General features: G+C 46.7%; 1 protein-coding gene across 2 annotated transcripts in view; it reads right to left on the bottom strand.

Annotated features, from left to right (window-relative positions):
• The window catches only part of GALNT14 (polypeptide N-acetylgalactosaminyltransferase 14), a 1917720-nt gene that overhangs the window by 385318 nt on the left and 1506088 nt on the right, over positions 1 to 26314 (bottom strand). The window lies entirely within an intron of this gene.

Below are 26314 nucleotides of genomic sequence, written 5' to 3'. Positions count from 1 at the left end.
CTGCCATATTACAACAGCACAATGGCATAGAATAAATGCAAGCTGAAATTAAGACATCGTGTGACAAGCTGCAGAACCAAGTGACATTTTATGATTCTCCTGAATACTTATAATCAGTGTATTGAAGCCAAGAATAAGTATAAGTTAAGAGGAAAATATAATGACCAATCTGTGCATAATAATGTGATGTGATGAGATCTGGAAGGAATGGAGATGTGTTGTATAGTGCTTGGGATGAATTTAGCAGTATGGTGATGTAAGAGAGAATGTTTGGTGTGACAGAGAGAAAGATATGGTGTGGGTGAGGCACTGCTTGTTGCAACAGTTATAGACTTGAGCAGTTGGAGCGCACCTGCCAGAGTGATGGGAGTCAGTGGTTTCACTGAGAAATCTTAGTGTAACTTATTGAAGCTGAATAAAATAACTATGCTGGAATTTACCTGATGTGCCTGAGGATCTTGCTTTATTTCACTGGTGATGAGCTGGTCTTTCTGCGAGAAGTTGATAGCGACAAGTCTGCTGCAGGGGGTGCAGAGAATAAGAGAGAGGATAAACTGCCCCCACAAGTAGGTCCCATCACTCAAGGCGATGTAGAGGGGAACAGTGCCCCCCTAGAGGACCCAGGTAGAAGAAGGTGGAAAAGGGGAAGACAACACATTGGAATGCCCAGGGAAGAGTGGGGGCACAGCCTGAAGACCCAGAAGTGAAGAAGGGAGCTGGTGCATTGTTAGCCCTATTTTTTACTAAGAGCTAAGAAGCAGTAACAATCCTTAACACAGAGACTGGTAATCAGAAGACGAAGGGAACGCACAGAGAAAATGAAAATACCTTTCCATGTTCGGTAAGTGGCAGGAAATTATGGCAGGTTACACATTGACCTGTATAACTCCAGTTTCTGATGAAGCTGAAAGCCCCAGGGAACAGTGTGTGTCTGACCCTTGAAGTGGTATAATGCTCTCCATTAGATGCAGGCATCATATGCCTGGAGCCCACAACCACGGGGATGACCTGCTTCATAGAGGCAGATGCTGCAGGCAGATGGTGTACAGTTGAATTTTGGTAAGTGTCAAGAGGTTTCAATTTGCTTACCAGCATGTTTGAAGGAGGTGCATGAGTCCCTGAGCATGTCTCTCTGCTTATAAGTCTTGGAGGTTTGTTGCCTTGTGCAGGAGCACAACTCTGACCTTTGTGGCGGTTGCTCTGGGAGAGCTCTGATCCCTGCTGAGGTCAAGCTAGCAGTGGTGATGTCAAGTAGATGGTGTCCGTGTTGGCAGAGTGAAGAATGCAGAGTTCTTCACCGTTCTCGTTTGGTGTGACACTGAGAGAAAGCTGAAGAAATGAACCCAGCGATGTGCTGAGCGTTATGAAATCATGCATAAGAAACAATGGGGTCTTTCATTGAAGCACCCTGTGGCGTTTGTATGGACATGCTATGGAGTCCTTGGAGCCTGGAGGGGATGTGTTACCAGACTGTTGCTAATGACGTGTGCAGGAAACATTAATTGCTCTAAAGGAGTACAGAGGTTTAATGGTGCACCAAGGCTCAATGAGGTCGCAGTGAGTCTGCAATGGGATTTCCCTCATCAGGTCTTGCAGTGCAGGATTGTGGGTTGATGAGAATGGGTTTGCTTATGTTTTGAGAGATCTTGTATTTTGGCCTCAACTTAAGATATAGCTATGTGCACGCTGTGTGGTTTTTAGAGCTTTCCTGTGTACTCATGTATAAAGTGTGTGCTTGTTTGTTTGTTTCTTTATTTGATAATGCGCACCAAACCCTCAGGTAGCTGGGCGCAGCAGGTACAAGAATATGTAAGCTTAGTTACAACATTATAAAGGAATACAGGTATATAGTAATTACATTGCATGTAGTAAGGACGCATACTGTGGTAGGTGGTACAGGCACAGTACGGGCAGGGTGTTAGTAGTTAGTAGCAACATACATAAGGAAAAGCAGAGGATGTCTTAAAAAAGGGTCAGGGTGTTCAGGTGTGCTATGATGTCTAGGTGCCTTGGAATGGAGCCATTACAGTACGTTGGATCTGAATCTAGCATATGGCGTTTCCACTCTGAATGCTGTCAGGAGGGAATTCCAGGAGCGGGCCGCTTTGACAGGGAAACTGACTCCGCCAGCTTTGGCAAGTCTGAATCTCGAAATATCAAGACAGAGATGGTTAGATGATCTGGTGTTATAAGAGTAGGTTTTATTAGTCAGCCTAGCAGAGAAATAAGGTGGTGTAGCATTATTCAAACATTTAAAGGTAAGGGAAACTGTTTTGAGGATTATCATATCACTATTTTTTAACTAGTGCTGATCTCTTCTGAAATTGGAAATGTGCTCTCTTCGGGGTATGTTCAGTGCTGCTCTCAGGGCGTTGTTTTGTAAGATTTTAATTTTATTTCGTATTTTTTGTTAGAACCTACATAGAGGGCATTACAATAGTCTAGTTTAGACATTACTAAAGCGTTGGCCAGAGTTACGCAGATGGCTTTGGATAAGAAAGCTCTACAGGCCCTAATCAGTTTACAATGTGTAGGCTGTAGATGAGGCCCTGGGGCTAACTTGTTTGTTTAGTGAAAGTGTATAATCAAGGTAAAAACCTAGAGTTTTTATCTCAGATACTACTTTGATATCGTTGCCGTCGATATATAAGGCTGAGTAGTCGGGGCTAAGTTTCTTTAGGTTGGAGTCAGAACCCAAGATCAGAATCTCTGTTTTATCGTCATTCAGGCAGAGGCCGTATGAGGCCATCAATGCATGAATGATGAGGTATATGCTGTTCACCAGAACTGTGTCTTTGACAAAGTTGCCTGAAAGGGGTATGAGGGTCTGGGAGTCATCAGCATAGTTAGTGTATGTGACACCCAGCCTGTCAAGTTTTTCGAAGTGTGGCTTGGTGAAGATATTATGCATTGTCGTTGAGACGCATGAACCTTGTGAAACACCACAGGTAATTTGGATTGGGTCTGCTGATGCCGATGGGGAGAAAACTCTCATTGTACGTTTGGCTAGGAAGAATTGTACCCAGGCTATGGCATCACTCGAGAAATGTGCACCTGACGCTAGGTGTTCACATAACACTGCGTGATCCACAAGGTCGAATGCTGCAGATAAGTCGAGGAGGAGTAGCATAGCTGCTTTACCATTGTCTTTCAACTCGTCAATTTGTGTCTTTAGGTCGATCAAGGCCGTTTCAGTCCCATGTCGTGGTCTGAAACCCGATTGCCATGATCCTAGTAGGTGATTGGCCTCAAGGTAGCAAACAAGGTAGCTTTGGATTTGGAGGTAGGCTAGTCTATCAATAAATTTAAGGAGGAATGGTACCGTCGCAATTGGTCTGTAGTTAGTCGGGATGGCTGGATCAAGGGTCTGTTTCTTGAGGAGTGGTAACACCCAGGATTCCTTGAGGTTGATAGGGACAGAGCATGAATTGAAGGAAGCATTGATGAGTTTGGAGATAAACGGTGCTAGATCTCTGGCTGCATCCTTGATTATTTGTGCTGGGCAGCTGTCTCCCTGGCAGTTGGGGGGCTTCAGTGATAGTATGACCTTTTCCGTATCAAGTATACAGATATTAGTGAATCTGAAGGGTGTAGCGCTATTAGGAATAACAGTGGGTGGGGTAGGGTGCATCTCAGTAGAGCACAATGAGGCTTTTCTATTTGCTATTTTGGTCTGCAGGGTGGCTGTTTTATTGGAAAGAGTATTTTCGATGCTGGTGCACCATTGATTGTCTTTTGGGGTATTATCTGTGGGAGGAATTGGATTTTCCATTTCGCGCAGAATGGAGAAAAGCTCCTTGGTATTGGAGTTAGTCTTCGTGATCCTTTCATTAAATGTATTTAGCTTTGTAAGGATCATTTCTTTCTTGTACAGGTTTGCGAAGTTGGAGAGTAGGGTTTTGTTCACGGCCGTGGGTGAATGTCGCCAGATGGCTTGGAGTTTCCTCTTTTGAAGTCTTAACTCTTTTAGTTGGGGTGTAAACCAGGTGTTGAGGTGAGACTTTTGTTTACTGTTACGTAGTTTGACTGGCACAATAGAGTCGAGGGCTTTAGTAATGGTGATATTGAAGGTCTCTACTAGTGTGAAAGGGTCTGGACTACCGGTATTAGAAGAGAGGGTAGGTAGGAGGAGAGGGAATAATGTTTCGGCAGTGATGTCTTTTTTACTTCTGGTAGGTAGAGGAGGAGCTAAGTCAGTGTGTTTCGATTTTTGTGGCTCTAAGGAGGAGGAGAAACCAATGAGGTAGTGATCAGTCCAGTCTTGAGGGGTGTGGGATGTATTGACCCACTGCACTATGCTATGCGGCATCACCCTGCCAGTAATGGGGAAAGAAACAGCAACAATAGTGGCAAAACCCTTGTGCGCGCCAAAAACCTACAAAAACCATGTACTTCAGCACACAAAAAGATGGATGCACAACCTGCCACCCATGGTGCATGTGCAGTGGAATAGAGCACATCCTGCAGAAATGTGCAAGTGGGTCCCATGGCCAGCAAACAGAGTGCAGAGATAAAAGCAGCACTTTGCGAATGAAACCCAAAAATGTGCCTACAATTGTCATTTGCTTTGTTGCCTAAAAACTCCAAAATGCCTATAACACAATACTTTTCAACATTCACAATCTTGCCCGGTGCTAAAACTCTATGTATCAAATGGAACATTGTGAAACAAACGAAGTCTGAAAACGGACAGCCTCTATGCCAAAATATGGGTGCAGTACCCGGGGCTGCCTGAATGACAGCAGTCAGAGTTACTAAGGCAGTTTTAAAATGACCTAAAACTCAAAGGTCTGCTGAAATAGCAACATAAACAGGATTTTTGCAAAAAGGAATACAGATTTTAGTTGTGTTTTGATTCCACAGATTTTAAGGCCAAGAAAGAAATGTATTTGTATGTGATGCAACAGAAGTGGTTGTTTTGCTAAGTTTAAAAGTTAATTAGTTTGGCTGAAGCTGCAAAACTGGAATAGCAGGGTTTTTTTTCTCACAGAAGGAAGGCCTTCACTCCGCAGGAACTCACGGGAAGGCGTTAATTACAGGGTAGGACAGAATCTGGTCTACAGAGGGAAAAGGAACAATGACGACAAGCTGCAGCTCACTCAGGAAACTCGAAGTGTGAAGAGGGTCGTAAATGGCCTTTGCAAGGAACAAACAAGGAGGAGCAATCTCCTGGACTGCAAGGAGACAAAAAGAGGTGGACCCAAGCAACCATCTGTGGCTCAACGTATAAAGAACACTTTTAAAAAAGACTTATAACTTGCTAGTCAAAATGGTGAAAAATATAAAAATGACAGAGTTGTTAATTTAATTTCCGGCTGCACGGGTGAAGAGGCGCCAGAACTGTGTGACATGTTCTGGACAGCAATGGCAAGATATGTGATTTTACGCAAAATGTATTTCCGCTAGAATTGTGAAACTTTATACACTCATTCCCATATTAAACACACACATTTGTGGAAAGTTGCATAAAAATTGAAAAGTGTGTTCATAGCGAAAAGGGCAAAAGTCTATAGAAAGGGGAGACATGATCCGACAGCTACAGGGTTTTGAGGAATAGCTGCTGTGTAAAATATGCAATTGGCGGATGTGATTTTTATGGAGATTGCACATGTGTAAATATGTATTTTGCCAAAATTAGACGTTGTGTTCCAGTGGCTACGGGTGGATTCTCAGCATCATAGGTTTACACCATAAAGATGACACTCTGTTTCTCTCCTCCTATCAAGGCAGACAGTAGACTCTGACCCAATCACTTTCCAAAGGGGCAGGCTTAGCTAAGCCAGCCTATACTGAGACAGCTGAGAGCACATAGGGACTCACTGATCCAGCCACCAACCTGATTCCGGCGGAGCACTCTGATCCAGCATTCTACATCCAGCTTTAACTAGTCTTCCAGATCCAGATGCCAAATCTCTTGCCAGCAATAGAGACTATTGATTTCCAGCAAGGCCCCAATCCTCAAATGTATCCTCTCCACTCAGTAAAGCGCTGTGTGGGTGAGAAGGCCTTTTGAACCAGTATCCAGAAATTCTCTGGCTTGCCACCACTAGGCTTACCTGAGGAACTCGCCATCCAGCTGATCCAAATACCCACTGACTAGGAGAGCAGATCCTGTGCCAATCCAAAGACCGGCCTAGAGGATCCAGTCCTGCGCCTGATGTGCTGTTTTTCTTAGACCAGACCCACTCCATGACCAGAGCTGAGGGTCCCATTTAAAAACATATACAGTGAGTATAAATAGGAAGAACTGTGTCCCATAGCAGATGTACTTTGCATAGTCTTGTCCCTATTTCTTGTGCTTGTGTGCAACTATCCGCAGTGGCTACCATAAGAATTTATAACTATTTCAGCAATTTTGACCATATTTGATGTTTTTGCCCAGTCCATTCTAAAGTCAATTTTGAAATCCAGTCTGATATCTGAAAGTCAACTCCATTTTTCTCTTGTGTTGCTGGGGGAAAGTGGGGCTGATATTCTGTTTGATGTATGCTCTTCCTGAATACTTGCTCTCTTCTCCTATCTCTTTACATTGCCTATTGGGGGGGTTGAGGGGTGTTGCAGGGGGAACTGCTAACCATAGGACTATCTGATCTGAACCAACACAAAAGTATTATTTTCTGTGCTGCATTTGTTTTGCTCATTACTTACCCCTTGTGTATTAAAGATATTATTCAGTGTTCTGTCACCCCATTGGTGATTGATGTATATCTATTAAAACATATTGGGCCTCATTAGGACCCTGGCGGAGAGGGTATTACGCCAGCGTAGTGCATGGCGTACCTCTCCGCCATACTACGAGTTCCCGTAGCGCCATGGAGGTTTTCTCCGCCTGGTTTTACCAGCCGGAGAAAACCATGGCGCTACGGGACCTCGTTGTTAATTACGCCACCGTATTTTACGGTGGCGTAATTAACTCCTTCCCCACTCCCATTATACCCTATGGGGCAAAAATGGGAATGGGGAAGGGCAGAATGGGGATTGGGGATTTACCGCTCCGCCGAGGTCGGAATGGGGCGGTAAATCCGCCAACCCCCATGGCGCTATCGGCGGCTTTCCGCCATGCTTCGCGGTGCATTTAGCACCGCGAAGTCCGCCTGGGTCGTAATGAGGCCCATTGTGATTACATTTTAAATACATGACTAAATATTTATCTTTGCAAACCAGCCTGATTTCTGGTCCAGCGTGACCCAGGGTATTCTTAAATAAGGGGTGTGATACAAGTGGCACATCTTTCAAATAATTGAATCCATGTATCAAATAAGTTTTTTCCATTGCGCTATACACTAGGCCAAGAGCTGAGTGTATCGCCTGATTGAAATCCTTAACAGGGGTTATTTTGGTAATGGTGGTGGAGCAGTTCAGGTTGGCCACCCAGTCTAGTATCCGCCCTTTTATTGTGAGTGGGAGCAAGGAATTGTTGGGTCAGGCCATGTTCTGTCAGGATGGTTTCAATGGATTGGGCCTGTTTATCCTCGTGGTCTATGAAACCCAGGTTGAAGTCTCCAAGCACTAGGATCTGTGAGTTGCTTTTGATATTATTAGAGAGGAGGCTAGAGAAGTCTTCCTCAAAGGTTCCTATTGGGCCCAGAGGTCTGTATAATAGGAGGATTGTCAATGTGCTATTATTAGAGATAGGCAGTTTGGCTGAGAACACTTCACAAGATTTGATTTCAGGGTGGGTGGTAAGTCTTAATTCCAGGTTGGTTTTAGCTATAATAGCAAGGTCGCCACCTTTGCAATTAGGCCTGTCGACCCTGAGTATGTGATAGTTATCTGGTATCGCTAGCATGAGTGCAGGACCAGATAACGAAAATAAGCCAAAATGCCTAGATCATCATTAGCAAGTATGTCAGCAATATCAGTGGTGTGTGCCAAGAGGGATCTAGCATTAATTAGAGCTCCTGAAATGGTTGTTTTGTTCTGTCCTTGGAGAGAGGGGTGTTTAGATTTGGGGATGTTAGTTCTGGTGTGATTACGAGTGAATCCCCGTTCGGAGCAGGAGCTCACCTGGGCAGAGGGGTAGGTCTGTGTTTTTTTGTGATGGTTCAGGGGTGGGTATGGTGAGAGTAAGGTTGTTGTTGAAGGTAATAGGTCTACGATGAGAGTCTAGGGCTCTGATATTGGTCGTTTTAGGATCATATATCCGAGGTAGTCTTGCTCGGAGTCTGGTGTTTCTCTCCCGCAAGGTGCAAGGTAAGAGGTTGATAAGAGCCATAGTCGTGAGGGCACTGAGGAGTGTCAGTTGTAGAATAGGCAATTGAGTAGTTGAAGTGTGCATGGTACTTTAGGTCTAGAAGGTTATGGTTTCGTAGGAAGAAGGTAGGGCAGGGGTGGGTACTGAGTGAATGGTGAAGGCTTGCCAGGTAAGGTGGTACCTTAGGGTAAGCCAGCTAAAACAGATTGGGCAGATTCAGTGTCAATTCAGGTAGCAGGTTTTGAGGTGACTGTAGGATCAGTCAGGTGTAGACGGCCCGAGCAGTTGGGCACAATCATATAGGGAAGCTCTAGCTGCTGTAGGTCCAGTCAGACATGAGATAGATAGGCATTACAGTTTGGCACATTGATGTTATACATCTAGGGTTACTATTGTCACAACAGACAAGGGCACCTAAGAAATAGTTAGGCACAATCTGGTGAGGCAGCTACTTAGAGGCACAATTCAGGTATGGGCATCAATAGTGATAGCAGGCACAGTTCAGGTATGGGCAACAATAATGGTAGCAAGCACAACTGGGCATGGGTAACCAGAAAAGCAGTTAGGCGCAATCAAGTGAGGCAGCTGCTTAAAGGCACAGTGAATAGCAAGCACAGTTCAGGTATGGGCAACAATAATGATAGCAGGCAATCAGGCATGGGCAACCAGAAAAGCATTTTAGGCACAATCAGGTGTGGCAGCTACTTAGAGACACAATTCAGGTATGGGCAACAATAATGGTAGCAGGCAATAAGGCATGGGCAACCAAAAAAGCAGTTTAGGTGCATTCAGGTGCGGCAGCTACTTGGAGGCACAATTCTGGTATGGGCATCAATAGTGATAGCAGGCACAGTTCAGGAATGGGCAACACAAATGATAGCAATCAATCAGGCATGGGCAAGCAGAAAAGCAGTTTAGGCACAATCAAATGAGGCAGCTACTAAGAGGCACAAGTCAAGTATGGGCAACAATAATGGTAGCAAGCACAACCGGGCATGGGCAACCAGAAAAGCAGTTTAGGTGCAATCAGGTGGAGACAGATTACAGTTGATGAAGGTGCAATCAGACGAAGTGGCAGTTGGGCTTAGTTATTCGGCACGTTCAGGTAAAGGTAATTGTATTGGAAAGTCAGATCAGTCAAGCGTGGACAGCATGGTCCATTGGGTTATCAAGCGAGGCAGGGGGAACAGTGCGTGATGGTAAGAGGGCCGGAAGGATAGAGCCTCAGCCAAGAAGCTCTGTAGGTGGCACCTACGAGGTAGGATCAGAGGTGTGCTGGGATCAAAGAAGACAGGGGGCTTGTACACGCATGTGGCTGGCGCCTGATAGACGGCGGGTGTAGAGATGAGAAGGCGCCGATACGGCAAGAAGCGCATGTGCTGCAAGTCATTTTACGACCATGTGAGCTGGTTCCACTTGCTGCAGAGTACAAGTAGATTCCAATATACGCCTGCTAGGTGCAGTGAGCACCTGTTCCGCCGAAGGCAAAGCAGGAAGCGCATCGTACAGTGACTCCTGAACACAGAGCAATAATAGAACTGGGCAGACTGACAAACTAGTATTGGGTCGTCAAGGACAGTGTAAATATAAATAGGGATCGTAGCGCAATGATAAGCAAGGCAGATAGTCAGTGTCTTACCGCATAGGAAAAGCAGGTTGCAGGCGAGTCAGCTGCTGGTAAAGGCGATGACGGGTAACGTGGAATGGAGTAAGGCAGACCTCCAGGCCTCCCGGCTCCGACAGGCTCGGGACAGTAGCCTTAGGTTGAGTGCCTTTGGGCGCGGGCCGGCACTCGACCTAACCATGAGGTTATAATGTGATTGAAATATGTCATTGGAATTTCTAAGTATCTTCTTTGGTATGCTAATTTCCAAGCAATGTGTGCACCATGGAGGTTAAAATGGCTGGTGTTAGGATGGCACAATGAGTTTGAGAAGATGCTTAGGAATGTCATTATATGTACATGTTATTTAACCAGATTGAGGAATTTTAGCTCTATGTTGCATTGCAGCAACAAGGACTTAGGTTTCAAGTATCTTGCTATGTCAAAAGTATTAATGCTAGTGAGTGCACAACATGTGCAATGTGGTATAAGGGTAATGCAAAGTACTAATATATTTTTTAGGAGGTTTCAGCTCTAGCTGCTTATCCATGCAGCAATGAGCTATTAGTGAAACAATGCACTACACTTCTATACCCAAAAGGTAGATGTGTGTATGTTTCGTACATTGTTATGCCAGCCAAAGTAGACAGGGGTTTTGCACACCTTCTGCTAAAAGCGTGTGGTTGTGACATTGTTATGCCAGCCAGAGTAGATAGGGGGTATGTATGCCCTCTGCAAAAAGTGTGTGGTTGTGGCATTGTTACTCCAGCCAGAGTAGATAGTGGGGTATGTATGCCTTCCACATAAAGTGTGTGGTCGTGGCATTGTTATGCCAGACAAAGTAGAGAGGGGGTTTAACCTCCTTCATGTGAGAGTGGTTGTACTGTAAAGATCCAGCTGGATTAGAAAGGGGTTTGACCTCTGTCATGTAAGAGTGGCTGTTATGTGGATATCCAGCCTGAGTAGAAAGGCGAAGGGGCACCTTATGCAATGTTATAATTTCTGAGTTGTGCCTCTCGTAATAGAGGTGCATCTTGTGATTGTGTATATGCTGGTGGTGTGTGATAACCTGTGTGCCTGAGTGTGTGTTGGATGTATGCACTATGTGAAGAAAGGAGAGGTACTTTGTTGTGATATGATGAGATCTGGAAGGAAGAGAGATGAATTATGCAGTGCTTGGGATGAATGTAGAAGTATGGTGAAGTAAGAGAGAATGGTTGGTGTGACAGAGAGAATGGTATGGTGTTAATCAGGGAATGCTTGTAGCAAAGGTTCTAGACTTAGGCAGTTGGAGAGCCCCTGCCTGGGTGATGGGAGCCAGTGGTTCTCACTGAGACATCTTAATGTAATTTATTGAAGCTGAATAAAGTAACTCCGCCGGAGCCTACCTGATGTGCCTGGGGATCCTAAAGCAAGAAAATAATAAATTAATTCCCAAAGAAGCCCCAAATTTGAACATTTTAATCAGAATGTAAGTGTCACAAAAACACAGAGATATCAGTTCACGCAGAGTGTGATACTCTAAGTCATGAGAAGCAGCAAGTCTTACAAAAACTAGAAAAAGGTAAACTTGTGTCAAACCTCTTCCCAAGAAGAAGCTAATGTGAAAGATGCAAATTTGCATTTTCAGGATCCATTTGAACAAATAGAGACTGACTTGAAACAGGCAGGTCAAATAAAAGTGTATTTTGAAAAGGAAATCCTGCACTGGTAAGGGAAAAGTCAAGACAGATCTGATGTGGTTCACAATTGCCAGCACCAGAATGAATGATTACAGCAGGATTTACAAAATAAGAAGGACGAGTTAACTTCCCATAGCAAGATGCTCTGAACTAATCAGGCTAGTATTTGTGATTTGCGAGAGAAGTTAGCCTAGTGTAAGCAGAGAATGAACATGGTAAAATGAAAAATTACACCAAGAAGTAAGGTATTATAAAATGGCCCTACCATTACCCAGCAGACAACTACCAAAGGCAAGAACTTTGGACAGTGGGGATCAGTTCCCATTTTGCCAGAGGCCTCATTCCACCAGCCTACAACTACCTATAGGAAGACTGAGAGAAGTCTAACTTCCCCTCTCTCAAAATCAAAGTAGACAGACCAGCCCAAGAGCTTGGTGAAACAGACCTTCTTCCAGACCTATCTTCCACGTAACGAAACAACCCTATGTGAAAGGAAGCTTTCTCTAAAGTAATATTTGAAGAGGAAGGTTGCATGCAAGTTGGTTGCTTTTTTCTTAAGAAAGGTCTCTTTTATTGGGGATAAATCATACCAGAAAGAAATGATAGGTCACTGGCAGGTAGTGTTGGAACAGGGAGTGGGAAGAACCAGAACCAGTCATACCCACATTTATTTGGGCCGGAATAGATGCTGATGTAAAGAACTTTGTCTTGACCTGTCCCATTTTGCAGAAGATCGCAACCACTCCCGTTCCACAAGTTCCCCTACAACTTTTACCTGTTATTGAAGTTCCCTTTCCATGTATTGCCAAGGATATCACAGGATTCCTTGAGCCATCCAAATTAGGGAACAAATCATGCTTGTTATCACTGATTATGCCAAACAATATCCAGAGGCTTTACCCCTAAGAAACAACACAAGCCAGAACATTTTGAAACATTTTATACCCTTCCTGTCTCAAGTGGTTTCCCTAAAGGGATCTCAACAAACCAAGGAACCACATTCCTGTCACCATTGATGTCAGTGGTGAAAGATATCCTGCAGCTCAAAACCATGAGAACATCCGTTTATTACCCACAGACTGACTAGTTAGTCGAACACTTCAATCTGACTTTGAAGAGTATTCTGAAATAATTGGTAGACGCAGACAGCAAAAGTTGAGACACTATAGTCAAATGAGCCTTTTTTGCCATGAGGAAGTCACCTCAAAGTTCCCTGGGATATTCTCCCTTTGAACCTCTTTATGGTAGAGAACCCTGCAATGTGCTTGACATGCGCAGGGAAATATGGGAAGAAAGGGAGAAAGCCGTACTGCCTATATCACAAACCTGCCCAAATCCTAAAACTAAATATGGCCATGGTTAGGGAAAATGTGAGAATACACTTGGGGAGGCCCAGGAAAACCAAAAGACCAACTAAAATAAAAAGGCTATTACATGGTTGAAAGGTCCTAGATTTACTACATACCTCTGATAACCAAATGTTACCTAAGTGGTTTAGGCCACCTAAAAATCTAAAGAAGAAAGGGTCCTGCAATTATTCGGTCTCCCAACCAGCAGGAGATGAGAATAATCTTGTACCTTCAAAGTTACCCTCCTCTTACCAAGAACAACTCCAGCATCTATTAAACCAATGCCTTGACATCTTTAGCAGCCAACTGTTGAGAGTTAAAAACAATGCATACAGATACAAGCACTCCCAGGTAAAGTAGAAAGTCTCAAGCCCTACCAAATTCCTGAGTCCAGGAAGGAGATATTCACCAAAGAAGTGGAAAACATGATCCAGGATAATATTATTGAGCTGTCTGTGAGCCCATGCTCTTTTCCAATAGTCTTGATGGCCATAACAGAAACATCGTGGAGGTTCTGCTTCGATGTTGGAATCTGAATTCCATCCCGCAGATCTACAGCTAACTGATGCCCCAAATCAATGACTTCATTGACAATTTGTGCAGTTTGAAATTCTCCACTATTGATTTCACCAAAGGCTATCAACAAAGTCCCTCTGAACCCACCCAATAGAGAGAAAACAGAGTATTTCAATTTACTGCATTGCGCTTTGGATTGCATGGGGCCCCGGCAACGTTCCAACACTTCATGGACTGTGTCTTTTCTCAGTTTTGCAGAGCATATCTCAATGACATTGTCATATATAGAGATACCTGCGAAGAACACCATTTTCACTTGAATTAGATCGTCTGGGCATTGAGGAAGTCTGGACTTAATGCAAACCCAAAGAAATATCATCTAGCTCAGTGAGCAGTCAGGCATCTGTTTTTTTCAAAGGTAAGGAGTTGCTTCAGCCCCAGGTGGACAAAATCAAGGCAGTAAAAATGAATCCTCCACCTCAGACTGAAAGGGAGCTCACAGCATTCTTAGGGCTTGCAGGATATTACCCTTGGTTTATTCCTAATTATTCCACCACTATAACCCGATTAACCAACAAACTTAAAAATGCTGTGCGCCAACAATTGGTGTGGTCTAAACAGGATCAACACAGCTTCATAAGCTTAAAAACCATCTTGTGAAGCAAGCCAATACTCAAAGTTCCCAACTTCAATCAGGAATTTATATTACAAACTGATGCCTCAAAAGTTGGGATTGGAGTGATCTTGTAGCAGGCACACTAGGGTATATAACATCTTGTCCTGTACATAAGTAGGAAGCTTTTTCCAAGAGAACAAAACTATGCTACCATGAAGTTAGAAGCCTTAGCCATTAAGGGAGTGGTAGACCATCTAATCTACTACCTTATGGAATGAAAATTACACTTAGTCATAGACCATTCCCCATTTGCATGGTTACGTCTGAGAAAAGACTCTAAAAATCACATAATGCATTGGTTTTTAGATGTCCGGCCCTAGAGTTGTACAGTAGAGCATACAAAGGGAATGTTAATTTTCTCAGCAAATTACTGATCAATGGAGAAGGGGAAACCAAACCTTTAACCCGAAGGGTATGTGACTAATCAAGGGTGCTATGCAACATCCTCCCTACTGGTAGAGGCAAGTGGGACCCCATCGGAGGATACTCCATCCATGGGGACAAGGACTCCTGTTCTGTTTAGGAACTCCCTTTCCACCTCAACCCATACTCCACCAACAGCAAGTCTGCTGAAAGAAAGCAGGAAAAATATTTGTACATTTGATGCTGTTTTTCAAGATGCACAATGAAGCGTGTCAGAGAGGGAGAAAAACCTGAGAGTGAGAGAAGCACTGATAAGTGGTGACCGAGATGGCGAGAGAGAGGAAACCCACCTTGTTGCTGATACCAGGGGAGCTGTGCACATAGACCTTCTGAACACTGACCCGTAGAAATAAATTCAATGATTACAAAATAGCACTTCTCGCAATAGTGTGGGCATTGAAAAACTACTGCTGTTTATCCAGGGGAAGCACATCATAGTAGAGACCGCCAACCAACCAGTAAAAAACCTAAAAAGTTATGGGGGGGTCATTCCGAGTTTGGAGGTAAGTAACGTCCCTTACCGGCATGGCGCAAATAGCGGGTCCGTGCTGGCACCAGTCCGCTAATAGAGGACTATTATGACTTCGCGGGCACGAGCTTTACGCCATGCCGGTAAGGTATCTGGTGCCATGCTGTAAAAGGCTCCAAAAAAACCCTTACCGGCATCAAGCGTAGTGCAGATAACACTACCGACATTGTTCAATGTGTCATTAGCGGGGACCGTAAATAGCGGTGACCGTAATTAGCTGTCACCGCTATTTACGGTCACTGCTATAACCGGCACCACATGCTGCCACAATCTTCTCTAGCAACATGAGGAGAGAGGCAGTGCTAAGGAAGAAAGAGACCTGGGCTCTTGTTGCCAAGAAGGTCAGTGCTGTGGGGACTGTTGCAAGCGATGGGACGACCTGCGACTAAGGGTCAATCGCAGCCAGTCCATGGGAACAGGACAAGGTTCCAGTTCCCCTATAAAGCTCACCCCATGGGAGGACATATGCGCAAGCATGATTGGGACGGAATCAATCGAAGGTGTAGGCGAGATTGAGTGTGGCACCACAACATCGGACGATGGATGTGAGTATCCAAAGTAAACACTGCTATGCCAAATCTGATGAAAGTCAACCCCAATGTCAGTTCGAAGAGTCAATCTATGGTCGCCCACACACACAGCTATGGTCGCCCACACACACACACTCCCCGCAAAGTAGACCGATGCATCACAGACACATGCAGATGCCTGGTGCAAGGCAATATCGTACATGACACATACCACACAAAGTAGGAAATTCCACGAGTCACACAGCGTGCATGTCCAAAATAGTATGCATGTCAGACAGCACTGTTCCTGGCCAACATTAGTGACACTGACATATGCCTGCATTAACCACCCATGTATCAAATGACCTGCCCTTCCAAACACAAATGCCTATTACCCCCAATTGTGCGGATGAGCAATTGTCCCAATGTATGTATGATGCCTATCAAAACATCACTCATGCCGTCCCTCTCTTCCACCCCTACAGGCACTGACCATGACAGCGAAGGGCAGGACGCAACCCCTGCACAGGCCACACCACAGGCCACACCACGGAAGAGGTCTCAGGATGACAGCAACTGGCCGTCAACCTCGAGGGGACAACCCACGGGGCGCCGAGTACCAGCATCCAAGCAACCCCAGGTACCCATTGCACCTGTGCCACCAAGACCTGTGGAGGGCACAGCTCCACCACCACCTCCACCCACTGGTCAGCCTGATGACACATGCGAGGCACCGCATTCGATTAGTCGAGTTTGGCTGGGGAGGTGGCAGCCACGGCACCCCTGACTGTGGATTACACACAGGAGGACATCTGGGGAACCATGGAGGACGATCTTTCGGATGTGGTCCATACCCCAACTCAACTTGCATCCCCCCAAGTATCATCGTTCGATACGGGGAATGCCACCACCCCAGAGCAGTCTGGTCATGAGCACACAGAGGGACACTTCAGTCCAGTTTTCAGTGCTGCCGAGGCTGAGCAGGCCTGGCATAACAGCCAGGGGCCCAATACCTCCACAGGTGCACCCGCAGGACCGCAGCGGGCTGACCATCTAACTGCCCTGGTGAGTGAGTTCGTCCAAGACAACAGGCTGGCCAGAGAGGAGTGGCATATGGACTTAGCCGCACTAGGCCGGTCTTTTACGGACAACACTGCCTACGTGAGATCTTTCTCAGACAACACCAGCCGCCTCTGAGAGGAGGTCTCGGCCCTCCGGCAGGTGTTAGGCCACATCGCGGATGCTATGGAGGCAGGGCATCCCGCCACATAACCACAGCAGGCGGCCACACCGTCGTCCTACAGTTCCACACGAACAAGCACGCTCCGCAGATTGGCCCGTTCACAGCGCCGACAAGACATGCCGCCCCCTGGGCCAGGGAGTGCCGAGTAATTGTCATGGCAGCCTCATGTAGGTTTCGGGGACTCAATGGGACTTGCGTGGGGGTGTTGTGGGGGAGGGGTAGAAGGGTGAGGGTGTATGGAGGAGTTGTGAGGGGAGGGGGGGAGGGTGTGTGGGGGAGTTGTGGGGGGAGGGGGAGAGTGGTGAGGGTGTGTGGGGGAGTTGTAGGGGGAGTGAGGGTGTGTGGGGGAGTTGTGGGGGGAGGGGGTGAGGGTGTGTGGCGGAATTGTGGGGGGAGGGGGAGGGGGGTGATGGTGGTTGAGGGTTTTGTCACTTACGTTTACTTTGTTACATTTAATACACTGGTTGTGTGAAAAAAAAGACCTGACTGGACACTCATTATCGTGCATGTGTCAATTATTCAGTTACAGTGCATGGTGTAGTTGTACCCCCACACCCAGTGCCCTCTGTCCAACCATAATGTCACCCTCTGCTGCCATGTGTGTCACAAATATTGTGCAATCACTGACTTGCGCACAGCAGGGCCCTCCTGTGCATCGCCACCGCGATGATGTCCAGCCCCATCGTCTTCCTCCCCTTTATCATCACCAGGTGGTAGCAGTTCAATGTCAGGGGGCAGGGGCACGTTCCGGCGGATGCACATATTGTGCAGCTTGACACATGTCATGATGATCTTGGCCACCTTCCCTGCCTGCAGCGGAGTGCCCCACCCGACCGGCTGAGGCAGTGAAATCGTGCCTTCAACAGGCCAAAGGTCTGCTTGATGTCCAAGGGTATGGTAATGGGAAAAATTGTAGTCCTCCTCATGCCTATTCTGTTGGTTTCGGACAGGGGTGAGGAGCCACGGCTTCAAGGGATAGCCAGTATCACCTGCATGCGAGGCAATTAAAGGTAAATGTCATGCGAATAATGATGAACAACTGTACTAGTCACACATGCCGGCAGATTATCATTGGTCACATGCACATGTCCCTGGTTGTATGCAAGCTATTTTTTGGCCCTCAATGTGTCCTGTGCCAGGGAATAATGGTTTGGGTTGCATCTTCAAGGTGATACACGGTGTGCTCTGCCATATTTTAGCTCATGAATTGTGTACGCATATTGCTGTGTTTGTGTGAATTTGGTGATTTGTTGTGTTGTGTAGGATTTTCTGATGGTGAGCGTTGGCAGTAGCCTCTGCAATTTTTGGCATTCTGCACTGATTTTTCCCATGGTGACGTGCAGCATACCTGTGGTTGATCCGGGATAATGGCCACGACAATGTGTGAAGATCTTGCTTGTGTCACCTTCCATCTCCACCTGTTTGTGGTGGTATAATTTTGATTGCGTTAAACCACCTCCATGCCATGGAGGCCACATTTTGTTTCTAGTATCTCCTGGGGAGTCCGTGGTGGATATATGAATTCTGTTGTGTGCTTGAGGTGGAGCACCGACACTACCTTCAGTAGAAGGGGGATGGCGGTGCATATTTCAATGAGACTGAGTCGTATATCATGTCCACAATGGTGTTGATGGTGTCATGGTCCAGACGGTACGGTGTGTGGTTGTGCTGCGGGGTTGGGCTGGAGGGACTGGCTCTGATGTTTGGGATTGGGGGCTGAATGCGTGGTTAAGCTGGCTGCACTGGTGGGGCATGCAGGGCTGTCTCACCCTCCTTCTCCTGCTGCGTCTCCTCTGTGTTGCCTGCAGTTGGTGTTGGTGTTGTTGATGGTGTTGCAATGCATGCATGTCCTCCAGCTGAAGTGTTGATGCTACTATTGTATTGATCTAGGTGTGGAAAGGGGTGTCTTGTGAGGGTGTGCTCCTTTTGTTCAGGGCCAGACTCCATTGCCGCTACCTGCGCTGATGGTGTGCACCTGTGGCAGCTGGGAACACTGCACATGGCATTTTACGGTTGGTCAGCGATGCCGGTATTTACGGCATGCCAGAATCCACTTTTAGTGCCTTCATGATGCCGGTATTTGCATGTCCGTTTCACTTGTGATGTCCTCCAGTTTACGGCATGCCGCTATTGCCGGTATGATGGCCCCCATGCCCGTGCCCATGCCGCTATTAGAGGCACCGTTATTTATGGTGCCGCTAATAGCAGTTTCACTGGTCAGAATAGCCCGGAGCGGTAAGCGATGCCGGTAATCCTTTACCACCATCGTTTATCCCTTACCTCCAACCACAGAATGACCCCCATAGTATGCCCTCAAAACAGAAAAACAGGAGTATGAGGAGTTTCTACCTTTCTTGGTGAAGGAATTTTGTGGCAATAGATAACATTTCTCCTGTCGCCTAGAGGTCAAACACATATACATACTGTCAAAAGCTTTTCTTTTCACTAGCCAAAAGCAGAAACGCAAGAAAGCAAAGCATACATGGAGCTAGCTTGCACTCGCTTCATCACAACTAACCATAGGGAGCTACAGGGACCTATAATGAACCAATAAGGAACCTATAAGTGCCTCCTCCAGGCAAGAGTTCACCGACATCCTCTTTGTCGTACCCTCACCAGACCTATTGACTCTACATATGGTCTCTGTGCTCTCTCCCTTCTCTTCTCTCCCATTAAGGGTGGCACCTCTTGGGAGGTACTCCTGGCCTCCTTCCACTCCTCTAAGGTCATCATTAATGTTTATGTGAAGGGTTCTCCTCTTTGATAGACACTTCCCGTGCCTCATCAATTTCCTTTCTCCTCCTGCTGTCCCACCTCTTCCATCCACGGCTTCCTCGCCTCCTCCTGCTGCCTCCTTCTTTGCTACCTTGCCCTCTCCTCCTTCCTTTTCTGCTGCCCCTCTGGCTTTTTCTACACCTCTGCTGGGTGTACCTCTGATTTGTAGACCTCCCAGGAAGTCTTTCAAGGATGGCAACCTTCTCCATATTGCCAATCTAAACTCTCACTCAGCTGTCAAACACTCCTCTGACATCTATCACCTCCTGGAGGAACTTGACCTCAATGTCCTCAGTTTCACAGAGACATGGTTCACGGCCAGCTCTGTCTCTAGCTTTGACATTCTCCTCAAACATTGCTACAAGATCATCTCTGCGCCCAGGTCCAACCATTCTGGAGGGGGTGTAGCCCTGATCTTTCTTGAGTGGATTCCTGTCTCTGTCATTCCTACGCAGTCCTACTCCTCTTTCAAATGCCTTGTCTGCAGGCTCTCTCTCTCTCCTAGCCATTCCCTTACTGTGGCTACTCTCTATTGGTACCTGGTCAGATCTCCTCCTTCCTCTCTAAGTGGGTGGACCTCTCCTCTTCCCTCCTGGTCTAGACCACTCACCTCCTCCTTCTTGGAGACTTCAACATCAACCTGGATGCTTCCTGTCCTTCCTCTGGACTCTTTTGCAACCTCTGCAACTCTCTCTCATTCTCTATTCTCCCCTCTGGTGCAACTCACTCTGCAGGGCACACTCTGGATGCTCTCGAAACATTCCCCTTTCGACCCCTCTCACCACTCCTCTCTCCTGGAGTAATCACTCTCTCCTTTCCTCCGTGCTCATCCTCTCTACCCCTCAGGCCAAGACAACTCCAGCACTGCCACCCACCTTCTCGGTCATCCGACCCATGAAGCACATGTCAGTTGAGGCTTTCGCTGCCACTTTCTGACTCCCCCTCCCCCTTTAGCTGACTTAAACCCTGACACAGCCCTTTCCATGCTCCACTCTGCTATATCTGATACTCTCAATGTTCTTGACCCTGTCATGAGGATCCGCTTGAAGCCCAAAGCCTAGTGCAACTCCTGGTACGACTCAGACCTCGCCACCCTCAAACGCAAGTGCTGGGTGGCTGAGAGGAAATGGTGTGCTTCTGGTACATCCTCTGACAAACTGGCCTGCCGCCTGCTCCAAAGGAAATACTGGCTCTCTGTATTTTCCAAGAAGAGAGCTCACATCCAAGCCTGCGTCTCTGCAGTATCTAACAACTCGGTTGAACTCTTTAAAATCTGCAAGGAACTGGCCAATCCTGCTGCAGTCTCTACCTCTCCTGTCCCTTCCCAGGCCCCCTCTGCACAGCTCTGGCTTCTCATTTAATCTCTAAAACTCAGGACATCCTGTCCTCTCTCTCTTCCTCTCCCCCTCCTCTCTTTACTCCCTGCTCTTCCTCTGGCCCTTCTTCGGCCACCTCTCCTCCCTCCTTTTCTGCCTTTCCCTGTTCTCCCCAGACAAGGTTTCCAGACAAGTTCAATCTATGAAAGTCTTGTCAAAACAGGTTCACCTCTGTTCCTCTAAAACCATCAAGGACCACATTGCCTCCCTGGCTGCTGCTCTGGCTGACTTCTGCAACCACTCCTTCACCACTGGAGTCTGCCCATGCCCCCTGAAGCACTCCCTTGTGCACCCTCTTCTTAAGAAACCCTATGCCGACCCGTCCTGCCCGGCTAGCTATCTCCCAATCTCCATCACTCCTTTCCTGGGCAAACTCCTGCAAAAGCTGGCCATCTCCCAGCTCAATCTTCACACTGAATCTGTTGGTTGTCTCCATGATCATCAGTCTGGCTTCAAAGCTGCCAGAAACACAGAAACTGCTCTCCTGAACATCCGTGAATACTTGCTCTCCAACCTTGATTCCAATACCCGCTGTGTCCTCATCTTACTTGACTCTTCTGCCTTTGACACGGTCAACCATGCCATCCTGCTCAACCGTCTCCGTGATAACCTGGGTATCATCGGTCAGACCCAGGCATAGCTGACCTCTTTCCTCTTTGATCGACCCTACCAGGTCCAATTTGGGTCCTTCCTCTCCTCTTTCTCTATCTATTCCTGTGGTGTTCCTCAGGGGTCTAACCTCTCTCCCTGGCTGTTCAACCAATACCTGGCACTTCTTGCCCACCACATTGCCAATCTCTGCCCCAACTTCCAGTGCTACACAGATGACACTCAAATCATTTTCAGGCTACCTTCAGCCACCTCTTCTCCCTCTCTCATCTCTGACTTTCTTTCTGCCTTCCAGGAGTGGTGTGCCTCCAATGATCTCTGGATTAATGCCAGTAAGTCTGAGATTCTCCTCATCAACACACCCGCTCCCTCTTTTCCTGTCACTCTCTGGTCGGCCTCTCTTGGCCCTCTTCCTGCTCCCATCTGTTAGGCTAAAAACCTCTGGGTCATCTTCAACTCCACACTATCCTTTTCTCCTCACATCTCTGATGTCACACTACCAGCTGCACCTCCTCAGAGGTATTCTTCCTTTCCTCTCCTACCCCCATAAACTCACTGTCTCCAGAGCTCCGGTTCTCTTTAGGCTGGACTATTGCAACAGCCTATTTCTAAATCTGCCTGCTTCTACTCTCCGCTCTATGCAACTCATCCAGAATAGGACTGCAAGACTTGTCCTTGACCTCAAGTCCAGGGATCGTATCTCTCCAGGACTGAAATCTCTGAACTGGCTCCCACTGGCTGCGATAATTAAGTTAAAAACTCTTTGCATTGTCCACAAGGCCTTCTGGCCTCAAAATCTTTAACTCTTTCTTCCTAAATATCTCCCTTCTCGAGCTCTTTGCTCATCTGACTTCCAACTCCCTCAGAGGCAGTCGCTTCTCCAAGCAACAAGTTGGTGGTAGATCTCTTTCTTTTGCTGGGGCCTCCCTCTTAAACTGCCTCCCTGCCTCCCTGAAACTTGAGAAGAACCAGCTCCAGGTCTGGAAGCACCTCAAAACCTTTCTCTTTGCTTCAGCTTTCTCTCCACCTCTCCCCTGCTGAATATCCTGGATGAAAATGAAACTGCACTGGTTACCTGCCACCCTCTTATCTCGGGCCCAGGTCCCCTTCCCCACCAGTTGCACACCTGCACTGCCTCCCTGGCAACCCCTGGGAACTGTTTTCTAACTGCACTTGACACCTGATGTTTGCACTTACCTTGCACCTGCCACCAGCTGGCCATACTTTTACTTATTGTTATTTATTCTATTTATCCCATGTACTGCACTGTCGCCTGCCTCTTGCCCCCGCACTTTCTCATTCCCCCTTCCCATGCACTTGCTCAATCTGAATGACACCTGGCCTAGTAGGATCGCTGTCTCTGTCATCCCTCTGTTCCCCCACCCTTGCCTTGAAACACTAGTGTATAAGAATGTTATAAATGCCAAATCATATCATATCATCATATAAGGGCTCAGGCAATACTAATCTCTAAAAAGGAAGTATTAGAACATATAGGGAATCCATAGAAGGACTGTAGTGAATTTGCATGAAGCCATAGTCCTCAAACTATGGAAGAAGAGATGCTGACTCTGCAGCGCAAAGCACAGAGCCTTTGTTCTCAGCTAAGGACAAGGGCAGTTGGAAAATTCCTGATTTCCCATGCAGTGAGCCACCTAGGAAATACACAATAAAATCCTCAACAATTGCAAACCAAAATGCTCAGGTTCATGGTCCTCGCGGTGAAAAACCTGAGGTTATTCTCCCTTACAGACCTCGAGAATCCCTTATTCAGGTGGCCAGGAAAGGGCTGACACTCTTAAATTCCAAACCTGTGGGTGGATGGGCAAAGGTGGATCACCTGGATAGGGGGGCCTGGGGTTATGCCCAGGAAAATACCCCATGTGAGACGTGGTATGGCACCAGAGAGAAAGAAGGAGGCAACCACTCCCCCAAGATCTCTAACCCACTTGCACCCGAAGATTATCTATCCCACAATCCCTGTTTTCCTATGTCCTGCCTGAACATTCCCGGATATTCTTCTCCACGTCCCTCTGATTATTATTTTCAGCACTCCCAACCTGCTTAGATAAAACACCACCGTTCCCATAATCCCCCTTGTTTATTTCGCAATCCCAGCTATTTCGTTTCCCTGCAAACACTACCAATCACGTCCCTCTGATTGTCACTTTCCGAACTCCGAGTCAAAAGTGACCAACAATTACAGTTCCCACAAACTCTCCAAAACCCACCCTTCCGATAATAGCTACCCCCCTAGAACAAAGGGCCTCATTAAGACTTTGGAGGAAGCCATGCCCTTAATAAGGGCATGGCTGCCTCCAAAATCGGGTCCGGGTTCCCTAAATGGGGAAATACCGGGCCATTCTGACTTTGGAGGGCCCAGTATTTCCTCCTTCAGTGAACCCACTTCTGGTCCTTCCCCATGCCCATTCGAGCCCCCATAGGGCTCAATGGCAATGGGGAGGGAGCTAACAACGGGCCCGTTAACAACGGGCCCGTTGTTAGCTCCCTGGTCCCCTCGCGGGACCCGCTATGGACGGCTGATAAAAACAGACGTCCAGAGCGGGTCACACGAGAGAACCTCATAATAGGGTGGAATGGGATTAACGGCACTGGCACCATTGCCGGCGCCATTAATCCCATTCCGCCCATCTTGTAATGAGGCCCACAGACTATAATTCCCTGCAACACCTCGTCCCCATCCCGTCCCGTAGGATACTCTGACTCTGTTTACCTGACATGTCCTGACATAAGGGTCAGGCAAAGTCAGGCAATTGACTTAAATCATACACACTTGATGGCCCCTCTTTTTCCCCACAGGTATAAACGGTGCAGCAAGAGAGCACAGTACGAGCGAGGAAGACAGCACAATGAGACGGCTATCCAGATCCGGAAGATCAAAAGGAGGAGAAAGGCAGTGAATATCGAGAGGCTAACAAGGAGAGACACAACCTTGCCCTTTTGGACACAAACCCGCAAAGGAACCTGTGAAGAAAAGACCAGCTGCAAAGGGAACCAGCACCACGTGGGTGCTAACTCGAGAGACTCTGGTCCATCCCATATTAAGTAAAAATACAGATACCAGAAGGACATAGGAGAGCCACCAAAAGAGGTCAAAGTGGTCTTACAGGAGCTCTGCAAAATCCCTGTACAATCAACAAACAGAAAGAAAAAGGGAAGTCAATCCCGCCAATATTGAAAGTATTGAAACAGCATGAGTAATCCCGAAGGAGGGATGCCAGAGAAGAGGGGCAAAGTGTAAAGTCCCAAGAAACTGTAAGTTGACAAATGTGAACCAGGCCAAGGGATGTCCACTATGAACTATTTGAAAATACATTGAGAAACCAAGGGACGTATTCCCACTAAAGAAAACAGAACGCCATAGTGAATCCAGAGGAGGGAGGCTGAGTTCCGAGAAGGGTCTGCGCCCTGAAGAGGGGGACTCCGGGGTGAAGTCATCACCCAATGTATACGTGGAAAAGCCAAAGTAAACCTGACAGAAAGGTACTGGCAGTCAAGAGGGGTCCAAGCCCGAACGAGGGAGATCCACGGGTGAAGCTATAACCCAAAGTTCATTGATAAAAGAACTGTTATATAATTTGTTGAATACGATACATGAGGGGTTGGCACTCGGGGACCCAGGGTTAAAGCCGTCACCCAATGTGAACTATGGCTAAGTATTGAAAAGGTTCAGCGCCCAGAAGAGGAGGACCCAGGGGTGAACCATTATCACCCTAAAGAACTTTCATTTGGTTAAAGGAAATTTTGTTTTTACTATTTGAAGACATCAAGGCCCTCAAAGGCAAGAGACTTTCAAAGGAAACAAGACTTGGCCATCCACGGCCCTGACAGGTGGAACCGAACAATGGACTCGGGCTGAGACAGCTCGAGTGTGCACTGTACCAGCTGAAACGGAACTGTCGGCTCGTGCTATGAAAGCTTGAGCATGTACTGTGCTCCAAGATCCCACCTTACCCCGTGCTCCAAACGTGGGGAAGGGAGACCCAAGCTACTGTATCCTGACATATTATTTGTGAACACTTCTTTCCTTCCTTGAAAACTACCCCACACCCCTTGTTGTATTAGTTGTAAGGTTTGGCAATAGGTTTCTTAGTATAGGCCCTTTTTATTTGACACAACACCACCTGGACTGTCTTAGTTTCATTTGAAGGTCGATGCTTGCTGTATTCTCAGATTTAGCTTTAGAGTAGGCATTTTTCCAACCTGCATACAGTTTAATAAACACCCTTGAAATGTGATCACTTGTGTCTGGCTTTACTGGTGCCAACATGCGTTCTTTACATCACCGACGTGACCCAGCTCAGGATAACAATGGCCATATACTCATGGTGGGAAGAGCAACTGCTGATCTCTTATAAGATCAATGTTCTTGGTTGTGTATCTCAATATATCCTTGAAATTCAATATTGCTTTGTTGGGCTTACCCTCCTGGATAATAACAGTTCAGTGTGTGGTGATCAACTTTACTTGGTATGTGATTCAAGTGCCTAGTTCCTCTATGCTCAGTCTCATCTCTTTCTTTATCTTAACTATTATGTTGGTCTTTAACAGGTTGTCAAGTTACTTTCCCCCTTTCACAGGTTATTCTTAATCCATTTTTCTTCCCTCTCATTACTCAGCTTTTCAACAATTCTTTCTCTAGAATCACAACATTTGAGCTTCTTTGTTTTGAGTTTAACTCTGTTTTATAATTTCTCCTGAAACAAGTTAGGAGTGTGGTATAATGATTCTCTTGGGTCCTCCCAGCCTTTCCGTTCTCCCTGTTACCTTCGATCTGGAAGGATAATGTCTTCGGCGTCTTCTTCCTCT

The sequence above is a fragment of the Ambystoma mexicanum genome, chromosome 4q (genome assembly GCF_040938575.1).
Source record: "Ambystoma mexicanum isolate Mex_15411 chromosome 4q, UKY_AmexF1_1, whole genome shotgun sequence".
NCBI classification, from domain to species: Eukaryota; Metazoa; Chordata; class Amphibia; order Caudata; family Ambystomatidae; genus Ambystoma; species Ambystoma mexicanum.
Note: the sequence above shows the minus strand (reverse complement) of the source record. Positions and strands in the feature narration are given on the sequence as shown.